Consider the following 23,780-nt stretch of genomic DNA (forward strand, 5'->3'; position numbering starts at 1 on the left):
GGATTGATCCGCAGTCAGTGACAGGGAATGAATCTCAGTCAGTGACAGGGATTAAATCTCAGTTAGTGACAGGAATTGAATCTCAGTCAGTGACAGTGTTTGAGATTCAGTCAGTGACAGGGATTGACCCTCAGTTAGTGACAGGGATTGAATCTCAGTCAGTGAAAGGAATTGAAGCTCAGTCAGTGACACGTATTGAATCTCAGTCAGTGACAGGGATTAAATCTCAGTTAGTGACAGGGATTGAACCTCAGTCAGTGACAGGGATTGAATCTCAGTCAGTGAAAGGGATTGAACCTCAGTCTGTGACAGGGATTGAATCTCAGTCAGTGGCAGAGAATTATCCTCAGTCAGTGACAGGGATTGAATCTTAGTCAGTGACAGGGATTGATCCTCAGTCAGTGACAGGAATTGAAGCTCAGTCAGTGACAGTGATTTAAACTCAGTCAGTGACAGGGGATGAATCTCAGTCAGTGACAGGGATTGAATCTCAGTCAGTGACAGGGATTGAATCTCAGTCAGTGACAGGGATTGAAGCTCAGTCAGTGACAGGGATTGAAGCTCAGTCAAAGACAGGGAGCGAACGTCAGTCAGTGACAGGGATTGATCCTCAGTCAGTGACAGGGATTGAAGCTCAGTCAGTGACAGGGATTGAACCTCAGTCAGTGACAGTGATTGAACCTCAGTCAGTGACAGGGATTGAGATTCAGTCAGTGACAGGGATTGAACCTCAGTCAGTGACAGTGATTGAATCTCAATCAGTGACAGGGATTGTATCTCAGGCAGTTACAGGTATTGAATCTCAATCAGTGACAGGGATTGAATCTCAGTCAGTAACAGAGATTGAATCACAATCAGTGACAGGGGTTGAATCTCAGTCAATGACAGGGATTGAATCTCAGTCAGTAACAGAGATTGAATCTCAGTCAGTGTTAGGGATTGAGATTCAGTCAGTGACATGGATTGACCGTCAGTCAGTGACAGGGATTGAATCACAGTCAGTGGCAGGGATTGGATCTCAATCAGTGTCAGGGATTGATCCTCAGTCAGTGACAGGAATTGAATCTCAGTCAGTGACAGGGATTGAATCTCAGTGGGTGACAGGGAATGATCCTCAGTCAGTGGCAGGGATTGTATCTCAGTCCATGACACGGATTGATCCTCTGTCAGTGACTGGGATTGAATCTCAGTCAGTGACAGGGATTGAATCTCAATCAGTCACAGGGATTGAATCTCAGTCAATGACGGGGTTTGAATCTCATTCAGTGACAGGGATTGAATCTCAGTCAATGACAGGGATTGAGATGCAGTCAGTGACAGGGATTGAATCTCAGTCAGTGACAGGAATTGAATCTCAGTCAGTGACAGGGATTGAACCTCAGTCAATGAAAGGGATTGAACCTCAGTCTGTGACAGGGATTGAACCTCAGTCAGTGACAGGGATTGAACCTCAGTCAGTGACAGGGATTGATCCTCAGTCAGTGACAGGGTTTGTATCTCAGTCAGTGACAGGGATTGAAGCTCAGACAGTGGCAGGGTTTGATTCTTAGTCAGTGACAGGGATTGAATCTCAGTCTGTGACCGGGATTGAATCTCAATCAGTGACAGGGATTGAATCTCAGTCAGTGACTGGGATTGAATTTCAATCAGTGACAGGGACTGAATCTCAATCAGTAACGGGGATTGATCCTCAATCAGTGACAGGGATTGATTCTCAGTCAGTGACAGCGATTGAATCTCACTCAGTGACAGGGATTGAATCTCAGTCAGTGAGAGGGATTGATCCTCAGTCAGTGACAAGGATTGAATCTCAGTCAGTGACAGGGACTGAATCTCAATCAGTGACAGAGACTGATCCTCAGTCAGTGACAGGGATTGAATCTCAGTCAGTGAGAGGGATTGAATCTCACTCAGTGACAGGGATTGAATCGCAGTCAGTGAGATGGATTGATCCTCAGTCAGTGATAGGGATTGAATCTCAGTCAGTGACAGGAATTGATTCTCAGTCAGTGACATGGATTGGATCTCAATCAGTGACAGGGATTGGATCTCAGTCAGTGACAGGAATTGAACCTCAGTCAGTGACAGGGATTGAGCTTCAGTCAGTGACAGGGATTGGATCTCAGTCAGTGACAGGGATTGGATCTCAGTCAGTGACAGGGATTGAGCTTCAGTCAGTGACAGGGATTGAACCTCAGTCAGTGGCAGGGATTGAATCTCAGTCAGTGACAGGTATTGAACCTCAGTCAGTGACAGTGATTGAACCTCAGTCAGTGACAGGGATTGAATCTCAATCAGTTACAGGGATTGAATCTCAGTCAGTGACAGGTATTGAACCTCAGTCAGTGACAGTGATTGAACCTCAGTCAGTGACCGCGACTGAATCTCAATCAGTGACAGGGATTGGACCTCAATCAGTGACAGGGATTGAATTCCCGTCAGTGACAGTGATTGATCCTCAGTCAGTGACAGGGATTGAGCTTCAGTCAGTGACAGGGATTGAATCTCATTTAGTGACAGGGATTGAATCTTAGTCAGTGACAGGGATTGACCCTCAGTCAGTGACAGGGATTGAATCTCAATCAGTTACAGGGATTGAATCTCAGTCAGTGACAGGAATTGTATCTCAATCAGTGACAGGGACTGAATCTCTGTTAGTGACGGGGATTGAACCTCAGTCAGTGACAGGGGTTGAATTTCATTTAGTGACAGGGATAGAATCTCAGTCAGTCACAGGGATTGACTCTCAATCAGTGACAGGGATTGAATTTCAGTCAGTGACAGGGTTTGATCCTCAGTCAGTGACAGGGATTGATTCTCAGTCAGTGACAGGGATTGAATCTCAGTCAGTGACAGGGATTGAAACTATGTCAGTGACAGGAATTGAAGCTCAGTCAGAGACAGGGATTGATCCTCAGTCATTGACAGGGATTGAATCTCAGTCAGTGACAGGTTTTGGTGCTGAGTCAGTGACAGGGATTGAATTTCAGTCAGTAACAGCGAATGAATCACAGTCAGTGACAGTGTTTGAGATTCAGTCAGTGACAGGGATTGAATCCCAGTGGGTGACAGGGAATGATCCTCAGTCAGTGGCAGGGATTGTATCTCAGTCCATGACACGGATTGATCCTCTGTCAGTGACTGGGATTGAATCTCAGTCAGTGACAGGGATTGAATCTCAATCAGTCACAGGGATTGAATCTCAGTCAATGACGGGGTTTGAATCTCATTCAGTGACAGGGATTGAATCTCAGTCAATGACAGGGATTGAGATGCAGTCAGTGACAGGGATTGAATCTCAGTCAGTGACAGGAATTGAATCTCAGTCAGTGAGAGGTATTCAACCTCAGTCAATGAAAGGGATTGAACCTCAGTCTGTGACAGGGATTGAACCTCAGTCAGTGACAGGGATTGAACCTCAGTCAGTGACAGGGATTGATCCTCAGTCAGTGACAGGGTTTGTATCTCAGTCAGTGACAGGGATTGAAGCTCAGACAGTGGCAGGGTTTGATTCTTAGTCAGTGACAGGGATTGAATCTCAGTCTGTGACAGGGATTGAATCTCAATCAGTGACAGGGATTGAATCTCAGTCAGTGACTGGGATTGAATTTCAATCAGTGACAGGGACTGAATCTCAATCAGTAACAGGGATTGATCCTCAGTCAGTGACAGGGATTGATTCTCAGTCAGTGACAGCGATTGAATCTCACTCAATGACAGGGATTGAATCTCAGTCAGTGAGAGGGATTGATCCTCAGTCAGTGACAAGGATTGAATCTCAGTCAGTGACAGGGACTGAATCTCAATCAGTGACAGAGACTGATCCTCAGTCAGTGACAGGGATTGAATCTCAGTCAGTGAGAGGGATTGAATCTCACTCAGTGACAGGGATTGAATCGCAGTCAGTGAGATGGATTGATCCTCAGTCAGTGATAGGGATTGAATCTCAGTCAGTGACAGGAATTGATTCTCAGTCAGTGACATGGATTGGATCTCAATCAGTGACAGGGATTGGATCTCAGTCAGTGACAGGGATTGAACCTCAGTCAGTGACAGGGATTGAGCTTCAGTCAGTGACAGGGATTGAATTTCAGTCAGTGACAGGGATTGGATCTCAGTCAGTGACAGGGATTGAAGCTCAGTCAGTGACAGGGAGTGAACCTCAGTCAGAGAGAGGGATTGAATCTCAGTCAGTGGCAGGGATTGAATCTCAGTCAGTGACAGGGATTGAGCTTCAGTCAGTGACAGGGATTGAATTTCAGTCAGTGACAGTGAGTGAACCTCAGTCAGTGACAGGGATTGAACCTCAGTCAGTGACCGAGACTGAATCTCAATCAGTGACAGGCATTGAATCTCAGTCCATGACACGGATTGATCCTCAGTCTGAGACAGGGAGAGAACCTCAGTCAGTGACAGGGATGGAATCTCAGTCAGTGACAGGGATTGAGTCTCAGTCAGTGACAGGTTTTGATCGTCAGTCAGTGACAGGGATTGAATCTCAATCAGTGACAGGGATTGAATTCCCGTCAGTGACAGGGAATGATCCTCAGTCAGTGTCAGGGATTGAGCTTCAGTCAGTGACAGGGATTGAATCTCATTTAGTGACAGGGATTGAATCTCAGTCATTGACAGGGATTGAATCTCAATCAGTGTCAGGGATTGTCTCTCAGTCAGTGACAGGGATTGAACCTCAGTCAGTGACGGGATTGATTCTCAGTCAGTGACAGGGATTGAATCTCTGTCAGTGACAGGGATTGATCCTCAGTCAGTGACAGGAATTGAAGCTCAGTCAGTGATAGTGATTGAAACTCAGTCAGTGACAGGAATTGAATCTCAGTCAGTGACAGTGTTTGTGATTCAGTCAGTGACAAGGATTGAGCCTCAGCCAGTGACAAGGATTGACTCACAGTCAGTGGCAGGGATTGGCTCTCAATCAGTGTCAGGGATTGATCGTCAGTCAGTGTCAGGGATTGAAGCTCAGTCAAAGACAGGGAGCGAAAGTCAGTCAGTGACAGGGATTGGATCTCAGTCTGTGACAGGGATTGAATCTCAATCAGTAACTGGGAATGAATCTCAGTCAGGGACGGTGTCTGAGATTCAGTCAGTGACAGGGATTGACCCTCAGTTAGTGACAGGGATTGAATCTCAGTTAGTGACAGGGATTGAACCTCAGTCAGTGACAGGGATTGAATCACAGTCAGTGGCATGGATTGGATCTCAATCAGTGTCAGGGATTGATCGTCAGTCAGTGTCAGGGATTGAAGCTCAGTCAAAGACATGGAGCGAACGTCAGTCAGTGACAGGGAGTGAATCTCAGTCAGTGACAGGGATTGATCCTCAGTCAGTGACAGGAATTGAAGCTCAGTCAGTGACAGGGATTGAAACTCAGTCAGTGACAGGTATTGAATCTCAGTCAGCAACAGTGTTTGAGATTCAGTCAGTGACAAGGATTGACCCTCAGTCAGTGACAGGGATTGAATCACAGTCAGTGGCAGGGATTGGATCTCAATCATTGTCAGGGATTGATCGTCAGTCAGTGTCAGGGATTGAAGCTCAGTCAAAGACATGGAGCGAACGTCAGTCAGTGACAGGGAGTGAATCTCAGTCAGTGACAGGGATTGAACCACTGTCAGTGACAGGGATTGATCCTCAGTCAGCGACAGGGATTGTATCTCAGGCAGTGACAGGTTTTGAATCTCAATCAGTGACAGGGATTGAATCTCAGTCAGTAACAGAGATTGAGTCTCAATCAGTTACAGGGATTGAATCTCAGTCAGTGACAGTGATTGAGATTCAGTCAGTGACATGGATTGACCGTCAGTCAGTGACAGGGATTGAATCTCAGTCAGTGGCAGGGATTGAATCTCAGTCAGTGAGAGGGATTGAATCTCACTCAGTGACAGGGATTGAATCTCTGTCAGTGACAGGGATTGATTCTCAGTCAGTGACAGGAATTGATTCTCAGTCAGTGACATGGATTGGATCTCAATCAGTGACAGGGATTGGATCTCAGTCAGTGACAGGAATTGAACCTCAGTCAGTGACAGGGATTGAGCTTCAGTCAGTGACAGGGATTGAATTTCAGTCAGTGACAGGGATTGGATCACAGTCAGTGACAGGGATTGAGCTTCAGTCAGTGACAGGGATTGAACCTCAGTCAGTTACAGGGATTGAACCTCAGTCAGTGACAGGGGTTGAATTTCATTTAGTGACAGGGATAGAATCTCAGTCAGTCACAGGGATTGACTCTCAATCAGTGACAGGGATTGAATTTCAGTCAGTGACAGGGTTTGATCCTCAGTCAGTGACAGGGATTGATTCTCAGTCAGTGACAGGGATTGAATCTCAGTCAGTGACAGGGATTGAATCTCAGTCAATGACGGGGTTTGAATCTCATTCAGTGACAGGGATTGAATCTCAGTCAATGACAGGGATTGAGATGCAGTCAGTGACAGGGATTGAATCTCAGTCAGTGACAGGAATTGAATCTCAGTCAGTGACAGGTATTGAACCTCAGTCAATGAAAGGGATTGAACCACAGTCTGTGACAGGGATTGAACCTCAGTCAGTGACAGGGATTGAACCTCAGTCAGTGACAGGGATTGAATCTCTGTCAGTGACAGGGTTTGTATCTCAGTCAGTGACAGGGATTGAAGCTCAGACAGTGGCAGGGTTTGATTCTTAGTCAGTGACAGGGATTGAATCTCAGTCTGTGACAGGGATTGAATCTCAATCAGTGACAGGGATTGAATCTCAGTCAGTGACTGGGATTGAATTTCAATCAGTGACAGGGACTGAATCTCAATCAGTAACAGGGATTGATCCTCAGTCAGTGACAGGGATTGATTCTCAGTCAGTGACAGCGATTGAATCTCACTCAGTGACAGGGATTGAATCTCAGTCAGTGAGAGGGATTGATCCTCAGTCAGTGACAAGGATTGAATCTCAGTCAGTGACAGGGACTGAATCTCAATCAGTGACAGAGACTGATCCTCAGTCAGTGACAGGGATTGAATCTCAGTCAGTGAGAGGGATTGAATCTCACTCAGTGACAGGGATTGAATCGCAGTCAGTGAGATGGATTGATCCTCAGTCAGTGATAGGGATTGAATCTCAGTCAGTGACAGGAAGTGATTCTCAGTCAGTGACATGGATTGGATCTCAATCAGTGACAGGGATTGGATCTCAGTCAGTGACAGGGATTGAACCTCAGTCAGTGACAGGGATTGAGCTTCAGTCAGTGACAGGGATTGAATTTCAGTCAGTGACAGGGATTGGATCTCAGTCAGTGACAGGGATTGAAGCTCAGTCAGTGACAGGGAGTGAACCTCAGTCAGAGAGAGGGATTGAATCTCAGTCAGTGGCAGGGATTGAATCTCAGTCAGTGACAGGGATTGGATCTCAATCACTGACAGGGATTGAGCTTCAGTCAGTGACAGGGATTGAATTTCAGTCAGTGACAGTGAGTGAACCTCAGTCAGTGACAGGGATTGAACCTCAGTCAGTGACCGAGACTGAATCTCAATCAGTGACAGGCATTGAATCTCAGTCCATGACACGGATTGATCCTCAGTCTGAGACAGGGAGAGAACCTCAGTCAGTGACAGGGATGGAATCTCAGTCAGTGACAGGGATTGAGTCTCAGTCAGTGACAGGTTTTGATCGTCAGTCAGTGACAGGGATTGAATCTCAATCAGTGACAGGGATTGAATCTCAGTCATTGACAGGGATTGAATCTCAATCAGTGTCAGGGATTGTCTCTCAGTCAGTGACAGGGATTGAACCTCAGTCAGTGACGGGATTGATTCTCAGTCAGTGACAGGGATTGAATCTCTGTCAGTGACAGGGATTGATCCTCAGTCAGTGACAGGAATTGAAGCTCAGTCAGTGATAGTGATTGAAACTCAGTCAGTGACAGGAATTGAATCTCAGTCAGTGACAGTGTTTGTGATTCAGTCAGTGACAAGGATTGAGCCTCAGCCAGTGACAGGGATTGAATCACAGTCAGTGGCAGGGATTGGCTCTCAATCAGTGTCAGGGATTGATCGTCAGTCAGTGTCAGGGATTGAAGCTCAGTCAAAGACAGGGAGCGAAAGTCAGTCAGTGACAGGGATTGGATCTCAGTCTGTGACAGGGATTGAATCTCAATCAGTAACTGGGAATGAATCTCAGTCAGGGACGGTGTCTGAGATTCAGTCAGTGACAGGGATTGACCCTCAGTTAGTGACAGGGATTGAATCTCAGTTAGTGACAGGGATTGAACCTCAGTCAGTGACAGGGATTGAATCACAGTCAGTGGCAGGGATTGGATCTCAATCAGTGTCAGGGATTGATCGTCAGTCAGTGTCAGGGATTGAAGCTCAGTCAAAGACATGGAGCGAACGTCAGTCAGTGACAGGGAGTGAATCTCAGTCAGTGACAGGGATTGAACCACTGTCAGTGACAGGGATTGATCCTCAGTCAGCGACAGGGATTGTATCTCAGGCAGTGACAGGTATTGAATCTCAATCAGTGACAGGGATTGAATCTCAGTCAGTAACAGAGATTGAGTCTCAATCAGTTACAGGGATTGAATCTCAGTCAGTGACAGTGATTGAGATTCAGTCAGTGACATGGATTGACCGTCAGTCAGTGACAGGGATTGAATCTCAGTCAGTGGCAGGGATTGAATCTCAGTCAGTGAGAGGGATTGAATCTCACTCAGTGACAGGGATTGAATCTCTGTCAGTGAGATGGATTGATCCTCAGTCAGTGATAGGGATTGAATCTCAGTCAGTGACAGGAATTGATTCTCAGTCAGTGACATGGATTGGATCTCAATCAGTGACAGGGATTGGATCTCAGTCAGTGACAGGAATTGAACCTCAGTCAGTGACAGGGATTGAGCTTCAGTCAGTGACAGGGATTGAATTTCAGTCAGTGACAGGGATTGGATCTCAGTCAGTGACAGGGATTGAGCTTCAGTCAGTGACAGGGATTGAACCTCAGTCAGTGGCAGGGATTGAATCTCAGTCAGTGACAGGTATTGAACCTCAGTCAGTGACAGTGATTGAACCTCAGTCAGTGACAGGGATTGAATCTCAATCAGTTACAGGGATTGAATCTCAGTCAGTGACAGGTATTGAACCTCAGTCAGTGACAGTGATTGAACCTCAGTCAGTGACCGCGACTGAATCTCAATCAGTGACAGGGATTGGACCTCAATCAGTGACAGGGATTGAATTCCCGTCAGTGACAGTGATTGATCCTCAGTCAGTGACAGGTATTGTGCTTCAGTCAGTGACAGGGATTGAATCTCATTTAGTGACAGGGATTGAATCTTAGTCAGTGACAGGGATTGACCCTCAGTCAGTGACAGGGATTGAATCTCAATCAGTTACAGCGATTGAATCTCAGTCAGTGACAGGAATTGTATCTCAATCAGTGACAGGGACTGAATCTCTGTTAGTGACGGGGATTGAACCTCAGTCAGTGACAGGGGTTGAATTTCATTTAGTGACAGGGATAGAATCTCAGTCAGTCACAGGGATTGACTCTCAATCAGTGACAGGGATTGAATTTCAGTCAGTGACAGGGTTTGATCCTCAGTCAGTGACAGGGATTGATTCTCAGTCAGTGACAGGGATTGAATCTCAGTCAGTGACAGGGATTGAAACTATGTCAGTGACAGGAATTGAAGCTCAGTCAGAGACAGGGATTGATCCTCAGTCATTGACAGGGATTGAATCTCAGTCAGTGACAGGGATTGAATCTCAGTTAGTGACAGGGATTGAACCTAAGTCTGTGACAGGGATTGAAGCTCAGCCAGTGACAGGGATTGATCCTCAGGCAGTGACACGTATTGAATCTCAGTCAGTGACTGGATTTGATCCTCAGTCTGTGACAGGGATTGATTCTCAGTCAGAGACAGTGTTTGAATCGCAATCAGTGACATGGATTGATCCGCAGTCAGTGACAGGGAATGAATCTCAGTCAGTGACAGGGATTAAATCTCAGTTAGTGACAGGAATTGAATCTCAGTCAGTGACAGTGTTTGAGATTCAGTCAGTGACAGGGATTGACCCTCAGTTAGTGACAGGGATTGAATCTCAGTCAGTGAAAGGAATTGAAGCTCAGTCAGTGACACGTATTGAATCTCAGTCAGTGACAGGGATTGAATCTCAGTTAGTGACAGGGATTGAACCTCAGTCAGTGACAGGGATTGAATCTCAGTCAGTGAAAGGGATTGAACCTCAGTCTGTGACAGGGATTGAATCTCAGTCAGTGGCAGAGAATTATCCTCAGTCAGTGACAGGGATTGAATCTTAGTCAGTGACAGGGATTGATCCTCAGTCAGTGACAGGAATTGAAGCTCAGTCAGTGACAGTGATTCAAACTCAGTCAGGGACAGGGATTGAATCTCAGTCAGTGACAGGGATTGAATCTCAGTCAGTGACAGGGATTGAATCTCAGTCAGTGACAGGGATTGAAGCTCAGTCAGTGACAGGGATTGAAGCTCAGTCAAAGACAGGGAGCGAACGTCAGTCAGTGACAGGGATTGATCCTCAGTCAGTGACAGGGATTGAAGCTCAGTCAGTGACAGGGATTGAACCTCAGTCAGTGACAGTGATTGAACCTCAGTCAGTGACAGGGATTGAGATTCAGTCAGTGACAGGGATTGAACCTCAGTCAGTGACAGTGATTGAATCTCAATCAGTGACAGGGATTGTATCTCAGGCAGTTACAGGTATTGAATCTCAATCAGTGACAGGGATTGAATCTCAGTCAGTAACAGAGATTGAATCACAATCAGTGACAGGGGTTGAATCTCAGTCAATGACAGGGATTGAATCTCAGTCAGTAACAGAGATTGAATCTCAGTCAGTGTTAGGGATTGAGATTCAGTTAGTGACATGGATTGACCGTCAGTCAGTGACAGGGATTGAATCACAGTCAGTGGCAGGGATTGGATCTCAATCAGTGTCAGGGATTGATCCTCAGTCAGTGACAGGAATTGAATCTCAGTCAGTGACAGGGATTGAATCTCAGTGGGTGACAGGGAATGATCCTCAGTCAGTGGCAGGGATTGTATCTCAGTCCATGACACGGATTGATCCTCTGTCAGTGACTGGGATTGAATCTCAGTCAGTGACAGGGATTGAATCTCAATCAGTCACAGGGATTGAATCTCAGTCAATGACGGAGTTTGAATCTCATTCAGTGACAGGGATTGAATCTCAGTCAATGACAGGGATTGAGATGCAGTCAGTGACAGGGATTGAATCTCAGTCAGTGACAGGAATTGAATCTCAGTCAGTGACAGGGATTGAACCTCAGTCAATGAAAGGGATTGAACCTCAGTCTGTGACAGGGATTGAACCTCAGTCAGTGACAGGGATTGAACCTCAGTCAGTGACAGGGATTGATCCTCAGTCAGTGACAGGGTTTGTATCTCAGTCAGTGACAGGGATTGAAGCTCAGACAGTGGCAGGGTTTGATTCTTAGTCAGTGACAGGGATTGAATCTCAGTCTGTGACCGGGATTGAATCTCAATCAGTGACAGGGATTGAATCTCAGTCAGTGACTGGGATTGAATTTCAATCAGTGACAGGGACTGAATCTCAATCAGTAACAGGGATTGATCCTCAGTCAGTGACAGGGATTGATTCTCAGTCAGTGACAGCGATTGAATCTCACTCAGTGACAGGGATTGAATCTCAGTCAGTGAGAGGGATTGATCCTCAGTCAGTGACAAGGATTGAATCTCAGTCAGTGACAGGGACTGAATCTCAATCAGTGACAGAGACTGATCCTCAGTCAGTGACAGGGATTGAATCTCAGTCAGTGAGAGGGATTGAATCTCACTCAGTGACAGGGATTGAATCTCTGTCAGTGAGATGGATTGATCCTCAGTCAGTGATAGGGATTGAATCTTAGTCAGTGACAGGAATTGATTCTCAGTCAGTGACATGGATTGGATCTCAATCAGTGACAGGGATTGGATCTCAGTCAGTGACAGGAATTGAACCTCAGTCAGTGACAGGGATTGAGCTTCAGTCAGTGACAGGGATTGGATCTCAGTCAGTGACAGGGATTGGATCTCAGTCAGTGACAGGGATTGAGCTTCAGTCAGTGACAGGGATTGAACCTCAGTCAGTGGCAGGGATTGAATCTCAGTCAGTGACAGGTATTGAACCTCAGTCAGTGACAGTGATTGAACCTCAGTCAGTGACAGGGATTGAATCTCAGTCAGTGACAGGTATTGAACCTCAGTCAGTGACAGTGATTGAACCTCAGTCAGTGACCGCGACTGAATCTCAATCAGTGACAGGGATTGGACCTCAATCAATGACAGGGATTGAATTCCCGTCAGTGACAGTGATTGATCCTCAGTCAGTGACAGGGATTGAGCTTCAGTCAGTGACAGGGATTGAATCTCATTTAGTGACAGGGATTGAATCTTAGTCAGTGACAGGGATTGACCCTCAGTCAGTGACAGGGATTGAATCTCAATCAGTTACAGGGATTGAATCTCAGTCAGTGACAGGAATTGTATCTCAATCAGTGACAGGGACTGAATCTCTGTTAGTGACGGGGATTGAACCTCAGTCAGTGACAGGGGTTGAATTTCATTTAGTGACAGGGATAGAATCTCAGTCAGTCACAGGGATTGACTCTCAATCAGTGACAGGGATTGAATTTCAGTCAGTGACAGGGTTTGATCCTCAGTCAGTGACAGGGATTGATTCTCAGTCAGTGACAGGGATTGAATCTCAGTCAGTGACAGGGATTGAAACTATGTCAGTGACAGGAATTGAAGCTCAGTCAGAGACAGGGATTGATCCTCAGTCATTGACAGGGATTGAAGCTCAGTCAAAGACAGGGAGCGAAAGTCAGTCAGTGACAGGGATTGGATCTCAGTCTGTGACAGGGATTGAATCTCAATCAGTAACTGGGAATGAATCTCAGTCAGGGACGGTGTCTGAGATTCAGTCAGTGACAGGGATTGACCCTCAGTTAGTGACAGGGATTGAATCTCAGTTAGTGACAGGGATTGAACCTCAGTCAGTGACAGGGATTGAATCACAGTCAGTGGCAGGGATTGGATCTCAATCAGTGTCAGGGATTGATCGTCAGTCAGTGTCAGGGATTGAAGCTCAGTCAAAGACATGGAGCGAACGTCAGTCAGTGACAGGGAGTGAATCTCAGTCAGTGACAGGGATTGAACCACTGTCAGTGACAGGGATTGATCCTCAGTCAGCGACAGGGATTGTATCTCAGGCAGTGACAGGTTTTGAATCTCAATCAGTGACAGGGATTGAATCTCAGTCAGTAACAGAGATTGAGTCTCAATCAGTTACAGGGATTGAATCTCAGTCAGTGACAGTGATTGAGATTCAGTCAGTGACATGGATTGACCGTCAGTCAGTGACAGGGATTGAATCTCACTCAGTGACAGGGATTGAATCTCTGTCAGTGAGATGGATTGATCCTCAGTCAGTGATAGGGATTGAATCTCAGTCAGTGACAGGAATTGAGTCTCAGTCAGTGACATGGATTGGATCTCAATCAGTGACAGGGATTGGATCTCAGTCAGTGACAGGAATTGAACCTCAGTCAGTGACAGGGATTGAGCTTCAGTCAGTGACAGGGATTGAATTTCAGTCAGTGACAGGGATTGGATCTCAGTCAGTGACAGGGATTGAGCTTCAGTCAGTGACAGGGATTGAACCTCAGTCAGTGGCAGGGATTGAATCTCAGTCAGTGACAGGTATTGAACCTCAGTCAGTGACAGTGATTGAACCTCAGTCAGTGACAGGGATTGAATCTCAATCAGTTACAGGGATTGAATCTCAGTCAGTGACAGGTATTGAACCTCAGTCAGTGACAGTGATTGAACCTCAGTCAGTGACCGCGACTGAATCTCAATCAGTGACAGGGATTGGACCTCAATCAGTGACAGGGATTGAATTCCCGTCAGTGACAGTGATTGATCCTCAGTCAGTGACAGGGATTGAGCTTCAGTCAGTGACAGGGATTGAATCTCATTTAGTGACAGGGATTGAATCTTAGTCAGTGACAGGGATTGACCCTCAGTCAGTGACAGGGATTGAATCTCAATCAGTTACAGGGATTGAATCTCAGTCAGTGACAGGAATTGTATCTCAATCAGTGACAGGGACTGAATCTCTGTTAGTGACGGGGATTGAACCTCAGTCAGTGACAGGGGTTGAATTTCATTTAGTGACAGGGATAGAATCTCAGTCTGTCACAGGGATTGACTCTCAATCAGTGACAGGGATTGAATTTCAGTCAGTGACAGGGTTTGATCCTCAGTCAGTGACAGGGATTGATTCTCAGTCAGTGACAGGGATTGAATCTCAGTCAGTGACAGGGATTGAAACTATGTCAGTGACAGGAATTGAAGCTCAGTCAGAGACAGGGATTGATCCTCAGTCATTGACAGGGATTGAATCTCAGTCAGTGACAGGGATTGAATCTCAGTTAGTGACAGGGATTGAACCTAAGTCTGTGACAGGGATTGAAGCTCAGCCAGTGACAGGGATTGATCCTCAGGCAGTGACACGTATTGAATCTCAGTCAGTGACTGGATTTGATCCTCAGTCTGTGACAGGGATTGATTCTCAGTCAGAGACAGGGTTTGAATCGCAATCAGTGACATGGATTGATCCGCAGTCAGTGACAGGGAATGAATCTCAGTCAGTGACAGGGATTAAATCTCAGTTAGTGACAGGAATTGAATCTCAGTCAGTGACAGTGTTTGAGATTCAGTCAGTGACAGGGATTGACCCTCAGTTAGTGACAGGGATTGAATCTCAGTCAGTGAAAGGAATTGAAGCTCAGTCAGTGACACGTATTGAATCTCAGTCAGTGACAGGGATTAAATCTCAGTTAGTGACAGGGATTGAACCTCAGTCAGTGACAGGGATTGAATCTCAGTCAGTGAAAGGGATTGAACCTCAGTCTGTGACAGGGATTGAATCTCAGTCAGTGGCAGAGAATTATCCTCAGTCAGTGACAGGGATTGAATCTTAGTCAGTGACAGGGATTGATCCTCAGTCAGTGACAGGAATTGAAGCTCAGTCAGTGACAGTGATTCAAACTCAGTCAGTGACAGGGATTGAATCTCAGTCAGTGCCAGGGATTGAATCTCAGTCAGTGACAGGGTTTGAATCTCAGTCAGTGACAGGGATTGAAGCTCAGTCAGTGACAGGGATTGAAGCTCAGTCAAAGACAGGGAGCGAACGTCAGTCAGTGACAGGGATTGATCCTCAGTCAGTGACAGGGATTGAAGCTCAGTCAGTGACAGGGATTGAACCTCAGTCAGTGACAGTGATTGAACCTCAGTCAGTGACAGGGATTGAGATTCAGTCAGTGACAGGGATTGAACCTCAGTCAGTGACAGTGATTGAATCTCAATCAGTGACAGGGATTGTATCTCAGGCAGTTACAGGTATTGAATCTCAATCAGTGACAGGGATTGAATCTCAGTCAGTAACAGAGATTGAATCACAATCAGTGACAGGGGTTGAATCTCAGTCAATGACAGGGATTGAATCTCAGTCAGTAACAGAGATTGAATCTCAGTCAGTGTTAGGGATTGAGATTCAGTCAGTGACATGGATTGACCGTCAGTCAGTGACAGGGATTGAATCACAGTCAGTGGCAGGGATTGGATCTCAATCAGTGTCAGGGATTGATCCTCAGTCAGTGACAGGAATTGAATCTCAGTCAGTGACAGGGATTGAATCTCAGTGGGTGACAGGGAATGATCCTCAGTCAGTGGCAGGGATTGTATCTCAGTCCATGACACGGATTGATCCTCTGTCAGTGACTGGGATTGAATCTCAGTCAGTGACAGGGATTGAATCTCAATCAGTCACAGGGATTGAATCTCAGTCAATGACGGGGTTTGAATCTCATTCAGTGACAGGGATTGAATCTCAGTCAATGACAGGGATTGAGATGCAGTCAGTGACAGGGATTGAATCTCAGTCAGTGACAGGAATTGAATCTCAGTCAGTGACAGGGATTGAACCTCAGTCAATGAAAGGGATTGAACCTCAGTCTGTGACAGGGATTGAACCTCAGTCAGTGACAGGGATTGAACCTCAGTCAGTGACAGGGATTGATCCTCAGTCAGTGACAGGGTTTGTATCTCAGTCAGTGACAGGGATTGAAGCTCAGACAGTGGCAGGGTTTGATTCTTAGTCAGTGACAAGGATTGAATCTCAGTCTGTGACCGGGATTGAATCTCAATCAGTGACAGGGATTGAATCTCAGTCAGTGACTGGGATTGAATTTCAATCAGTGACAGGGACTGAATCTCAATCAGTAACAGGGATTGATCCTCAGTCAGTGACAGGGATTGATTCTCAGTCAGTGACAGCGATTGAATCTCACTCAGTGACAGGGATTGAATCTCAGTCAGTGAGAGGGATTGATCCTCAGTCAGTGACAAGGATTGAATCTCAGTCAGTGACAGGGACTGAATCTCAATCAGTGACAGAGACTGATCCTCAGTCAGTGACAGGGATTGAATCTCAGTCAGTGAGAGGGATTGAATCTCACTCAGTGACAGGGATTGAATCGCAGTCAGTGAGATGGATTGATCCTCAGTCAGTGATAGGGATTGAATCTCAGTCAGTGACAGGAATTGATTCTCAGTCAGTGACATGGATTGGATCTCAATCAGTGACAGGGATTGGATCTCAGTCAGTGACAGGAATTGAACCTCAGTCAGTGACAGGGATTGAGCTTCAGTCAGTGACAGGGATTGGATCTCAGTCAGTGACAGGGATTGGATCTCAGTCAGTGACAGGGATTGAGCTTCAGTCAGTGACAGGGATTGAACCTCAGTCAGTGGCAGGGATTGAATCTCAGTCAGTGACAGGTATTGAACCTCAGTCAGTGACAGTGATTGAACCTCAGTCAGTGACAGGGATTGAATCTCAATCAGTTACAGGGATTGAATCTCAGTCAGTGACAGGTATTGAACCTCAGTCAGTGACAGTGATTGAACCTCAGTCAGTGACCGCGACTGAATCTCAATCAGTGACAGGGATTGGACCTCAATCAGTGACAGGGATTGAATTCCCGTCAGTGACAGTGATTGATCCTCAGTCAGTGACAGGGATTGAGCTTCAGTCAGTGACAGGGATTGAATCTCATTTAGTGACAGGGATTGAATCTTAGTCAGTGACAGGGATTGACCCTCAGTCAGTGACAGGGATTGAATCTCAATCAGTTACAGGGATTGAATCTCAGTCAGTGACAGGAATTGTATCTCAATCAGTGACAGGGACTGAATCTCTGTTAGTGACGGGGATTGAACCTCAGTCAGTGACAGGGGTTGAATTTCATTTAGTGACAGGGATAGAATCTCAGTCAGTCACAGGGATTGACTCTCAATCAGTGACAGGGATTGAATTTCAGTCAGTGACAGGGTTTGATCCTCAGTCAGTGACAGGGATTGATTCTCAGTCAGTGACAGGGATTGAATCTCAGTCAGTGACAGGGATTGAAACTATGTCAGTGACAGGAATTGAAGCTCAGTCAGAGACAGGGATTGATCCTCAGTCATTGACAGGGATTGAATCTCAGTCAGTGACAGGTTTTGGTGCTGAGTCAGTGACAGGGATTGAATCTCAATCAGTAACAGCGAATGAATCACAGTCAGTGACAGTGTTTGAGATTCAGTCAGTGACAGGGATTGAATCCCAGTGGGTGACAGGGAATGATCCTCAGTCAGTGGCAGGGATTGTATCTCAGTCCATGACACGGATTGATCCTCTGTCAGTGACTGGGATTGAATCTCAGTCAGTGACAGGGATTGAATCTCAATCAGTCACAGGGATTGAATCTCAGTCAATGACAGGGTTTGAATCTCATTCAGTGACAGGGATTGAATCTCAGTCAATGACAGGGATTGAGATGCAGTCAGTGACAGGGATTGAATCTCAGTCAGTGACAGGAATTGAATCTCAGTCAGTGACAGGTATTCAACCTCAGTCAATGAAAGGGATTGAACCTCAGTCTGTGACAGGGATTGAACCTCAGTCAGTGACAGGGATTTAACCTCAGTCAGTGACAGGGATTGATCCTCAGTCAGTGACAGGGTTTGTATCTCAGTCAGTGACAGGGATTGAAGCTCAGACAGTGGCAGGGTTTGATTCTTAGTCAGTGACAGGGATTGAATCTCAGTCTGTGACAGGGATTGAATCTCAATCAGTGACAGGGATTGAATCTCAGTCAGTGACTGGGATTGAATTTCAATCAGTGACAGGGACTGAATCTCAATCAGTAACAGGGATTGATCCTCAGTCAGTGACAGGGATTGATTCTCAGTCAGTGACAGCGATTGAATCTCACTCAGTGACAGGGATTGAATCTCAGTCAGTGAGAGGGATTGATCCTCAGTCAGTGACAAGGATTGAATCTCAGTCAGTGACAGGGACTGAATCTCAATCAGTGACAGAGACTGATCCTCAGTCAGTGACAGGGATTGAATCTCAGTCAGTGAGAGGGATTGAATCTCACTCAGTGACAGGGATTGAATCGCAGTCAGTGAGATGGATTGATCCTCAGTCAGTGATAGGGATTGAATCTCAGTCAGTGACAGGAATTGATTCTCAGTCAGTGACATGGATTGGATCTCAATCAGTGACAGGGATTGGATCTCAGTCAGTGACAGGGATTGAACCTCAGTCAGTGACAGGGATTGAGCTTCAGTCAGTGACAGGGATTGAATTTCAGTCAGTGACAGGTTTTGGATCTCAGTCAGTGACAGGGATTGAAGCTCAGTCAGTGACAGGGAGTGAACCTCAGTCAGAGAGAGGGATTGAATCTCAGTCAGTGGCAGGGATTGAATCTCAGTCAGTGACAGGGATTGAGCTTCAGTCAGTGACAGGGATTGAATTTCAGTCAGTGACAGTGAGTGAACCTCAGTCAGTGACAGGGATTGAACCTCAGTCAGTGACCGAGACTGAATCTCAATCAGTGACAGGCATTGAATCTCAGTCCATGACACGGATTGATCCTCAGTCTGAGACAGGGAGAGAACCTCAGTCAGTGACAGGGATGGAATCTCAGTCAGTGACAGGGATTGTGTCTCAGTCAGTGACAGGTTTTGATCGTCAGTCAGTGACAGGGATTGAATCTCAATCAGTGACAGGGATTGAATTCCCGTCAGTGACAGGGAATGATCCTCAGTCAGTGTCAGGGATTGAGCTTCAGTCAGTGACAGGGATTGAATCTCATTTAGTGACAGGGATTGAATCTCAGTCATTGACAGGGATTGAATCTCAATCAGTGTCAGGGATTGTCTCTCAGTCAGTGACAGGGATTGAACCTCAGTCAGTGACGGGATTGATTCTCAGTCAGTGACAGGGATTGAATCTCTGTCAGTGACAGGGATTGATCCTCAGTCAGTGACAGGAATTGAAGCTCAGTCAGTGATAGTGATTGAAACTCAGTCAGTGACAGGAATTGAATCTCAGTCAGTGACAGTGTTTGTGATTCAGTCAGTGACAAGGATTGAGCCTCAGCCAGTGACAGGGATTGAATCACAGTCAGTGGCAGGGATTGGCTCTCAATCAGTGTCAGGGATTGATCGTCAGTCAGTGTCAGGGATTGAAGCTCAGTCAAAGACAGGGAGCGAAAGTCAGTCAGTGACAGGGATTGGATCTCAGTCTGTGACAGGGATTGAATCTCAATCAGTAACTGGGAATGAATCTCAGTCAGGGACGGTGTCTGAGATTCAGTCAGTGACAGGGATTGACCCTCAGTTAGTGACAGGGATTGAATCTCAGTTAGTGACAGGGATTGAACCTCAGTCAGTGACAGGGATTGAATCACAGTCAGTGGCATGGATTGGATCTCAATCAGTGTCAGGGATTGATCGTCAGTCAGTGTCAGGGATTGAAGCTCAGTCAAAGACATGGAGCGAACGTCAGTCAGTGACAGGGAGTGAATCTCAGTCAGTGACAGGGATTGAACCACTGTCAGTGACAGGGATTGATCCTCAGTCAGCGACAGGGATTGTATCTCAGGCAGTGACAGGTATTGAATCTCAATCAGTGACAGGGATTGAATCTCAGTCAGTAACAGAGATTGAGTCTCAATCAGTTACAGGGATTGAATCTCAGTCAGTGACAGTGATTGAGATTCAGTCAGTGACATGGATTGACCGTCAGTCAGTGACAGGGATTGAATCTCAGTCAGTGGCAGGGATTGAATCTCAGTCAGTGAGAGGGATTGAATCTCACTCAGTGACAGGGATTGAATCTCTGTCAGTGAGATGGATTGATCCTCAGTCAGTGATAGGGATTGAATCTCAGTCAGTGACAGGAATTGATTCTCAGTCAGTGACATGGATTGGATCTCAATCAGTGACAGGGATTGGATCTCAGTCAGTGACAGGAATTGAACCTCAGTCAGTGACAGGGATTGAGCTTCAGTCAGTGATAGGGATTGAATTTCAGTCAGTGACAGGGATTGGATCTCAGTCAGTGACAGGGATTGAGCTTCAGTCAGTGACAGGGATTGAACCTCAGTCAGTGGCAGGGATTGAATCTCAGTCAGTGACAGGTATTGAACCTCAGTCAGTGACAGTGATTGAACCTCAGTCAGTGACAGGGATTGAATCTCAATCAGTTACAGGGATTGAATCTCAGTCAGTGACAGGTATTGAACCTCAGTCAGTGACAGTGATTGAACCTCAGTCAGTGACCGCGACTGAATCTCAATCAGTGACAGGGACTGGACCTCAATCAGTGACAGGGATTGAATTCCCGTCAGTGACAGTGATTGAATCTCAGTCAGTGACAGGGATTGAGCTTCAGTCAGTGACAGGGATTGAATCTCATTTAGTGACAGGGATTGAATCTTAGTCAGTGACAGGGATTGACCCTCAGTCAGTGACAGGGATTGAATCTCAATCAGTTACAGGGATTGAATCTCAGTCAGTGACAGGAATTGTATCTCAATCAGTGACAGGGACTGAATCTCTGTTAGTGACGGGGATTGAACCTCAGTCAGTGACAGGGGTTGAATTTCATTTAGTGACAGGGATAGAATCTCAGTCAGTCACAGGGATTGACTCTCAATCAGTGACAGGGATTGAATTTCAGTCAGTGACAGGGTTTGATCCTCAGTCAGTGACAGGGATTGATTCTCAGTCAGTGACAGGGATTGAATCTCAGTCAGTGACAGGGATTGAAACTATGTCAGTGACAGGAATTGAAGCTCAGTCAGAGACAGGGATTGATCCTCAGTCATTGACAGGGATGGAATCTCAGTCAGTGACAGGTTTTGGTGCTGAGTCAGTGACAGGGATTGAATCTCAATCAGTAACAGCGAATGAATCACAGTCAGTGACAGTGTTTGAGATTCAGTCAGTGACAGGGATTGAATCCCAGTGGGTGACAGGGAATGATCCTCAGTCAGTGGCAGGGATTGTATCTCAGTCCATGACACGGATTGATCCTCTGTCAGTGACTGGGATTGAATCTCAGTCAGTGACAGGGATTGAATCTCAATCAGTCACAGGGATTGAATCTCAGTCAATGACGGGGTTTGAATCTCATTCAGTGACAGGGATTGAATCTCAGTCAATGACAGGGATTGAGATGCAGTCAGTGACAGGGATTGAATCTCAGTCAGTGACAGGGATTGAACCTCAGTCAGTGACAGGGATTGATCCTCAGTCAGTGACAGGGATTGAAGCTCAGACAGTGGCAGGGTTTGATCCTCAGTCAGTGACAAGGATTGAATCTCAGTCAGTGACAGGGACTGAATCTCAATCAGTGACAGGTTTTGATCGTCAGTCAGTGACAGGGATTGAATCTCAATCAGTGACAGGGATTGAATTCCCGTCAGTGACAGTGATTGATCCTCAGTCAGTGACAGGGATTGAGCTTCAGTCAGTGACAGGGATTGAATCTCATTTAGTGACAGGGATTGAATCTCAGTCATTGACAGGGATTGAATCTCAATCAGTGTCAGGGATTGTCTCTCAGTCAGTGACAGTGATTGAAACTCAATCAGTTACAGGGATTGAATCTCAGTCAGTGACAGGAATTGTATCTCAATCAGTGACAGGGACTGAATCTCTGTTAGTGACGGGGATTGAAACTCAGTCAGTGACAGGGGTTGAATTTCATTTAGTGACAGGGATAGAATCTCAGTCAGTCACAGGGATTGACTCTCAATCAGTGACAGGGATTGAATTTCAGTCAGTGACAGGGTTTGATTCTCAGTCAGTGACAGGGATTGATTCTCAGTCAGTGACAGGGATTGAATCTCAGTCAGTGACAGGGATTGAATCTCAGTCAATGACGGGGTTTGAATCTCATTCAATGACAGGGATTGAATCTCAGTCAATGACAGGGATTGAGATGCAGTCAGTGACAGGGATTGAATCTCAGTCAGTGACAGGAATTGAATCTCAGTCAGTGACAGGTATTGAACCTCAGTCAATGAAAGGGATTGAACCTCAGTCTGTGACAGGGATTGAACCTCAGTCAGTGACAGGGATTGAACCTCAGTCAGTGACAGGGATTGATCCTCAGTCAGTGACAGGGTTTGTATCTCAGTCAGTGACAGGGATTGAAGCTCAGACAGTGGCAGGGTTTGATTCTTAGTCAGTGACAGGGATTGAATCTCAGTCTGTGACAGGGATTGAATCTCAATCAGTGACAGGGATTGAATCTCAGTCAGTGACTGGGATTGAATTTCAATCAGTGACAGGGACTGAATCTCAATCAGTAACAGGGATTGATCCTCAGTCAGTGACAGGGATTGATTCTCAGTCAGTGACAGCGATTGAATCTCACTCAGTGACAGGGATTGAATCTCAGTCAGTGAGAGGGATTGATCCTCAGTCAGTGACAAGGATTGAATCTCAGTCAGTGACAGGGACTGAATCTCAATCAGTGACAGAGACTGATCCTCAGTCAGTGACAGGGATTGAATCTCAGTCAGTGAGAGGGATTGAATCTCACTCAGTGACAGGGATTGAATCGCAGTCAGTGAGATGGATTGATCCTCAGTCAGTGATAGGGATTGAATCTCAGTCAGTGACAGGAATTGATTCTCAGTCAGTGACATGGATTGGATCTCAATCAGTGACAGGGATTGGATCTCAGTCAGTGACAGGGATTGAACCTCAGTCAGTGACAGGGATTGAGCTTCAGTCAGTGACAGGGATTGAATTTCAGTCAGTGACAGGGATTGGATCTCAGTCAGTGACAGGGATTGAAGCTCAGTCAGTGACAGGGAGTGAACCTCAGTCAGAGAGAGGGATTGAATCTCAGTCAGTGACAGGGATTGGATCTCAATCAGTGACAGGGATTGAGCTTCAGTCAGTGACAGGGATTGAATTTCAGTCAGTGACAGTGAGTGAACCTCAGTCAGTGACAGGGATTGAACCTCAGTCAGTGACCGAGACTGAATCTCAATCAGTGACAGGCATTGAATCTCAGTCCATGACACGGATTGATCCTCAGTCTGAGACAGGGAGAGAACCTCAGTCAGTGACAGGGATGGAATCTCAGTCAGTGACAGGGATTGAGTCTCAGTCAGTGACAGGTTTTGATCGTCAGTCAGTGACAGGGATTGAATCTCAATCAGTGACAGGGATTGAATTCCCGTCAGTGACAGGGAATGATCCTCAGTCAGTGTCAGGGATTGAGCTTCAGTCAGTGACAGGGATTGAATCTCATTTAGTGACAGGGATTGAATCTCAGTCATTGACAGGGATTGAATCTCAATCAGTGTCA

This window comes from Chiloscyllium plagiosum, unplaced genomic scaffold (genome assembly GCF_037043375.1).
Source record: "Chiloscyllium plagiosum isolate Xiang-an unplaced genomic scaffold, Cpla_swu_hap1 HiC_scaffold_36, whole genome shotgun sequence".
NCBI lineage: Eukaryota > Metazoa > Chordata > Chondrichthyes > Orectolobiformes > Hemiscylliidae > Chiloscyllium > Chiloscyllium plagiosum.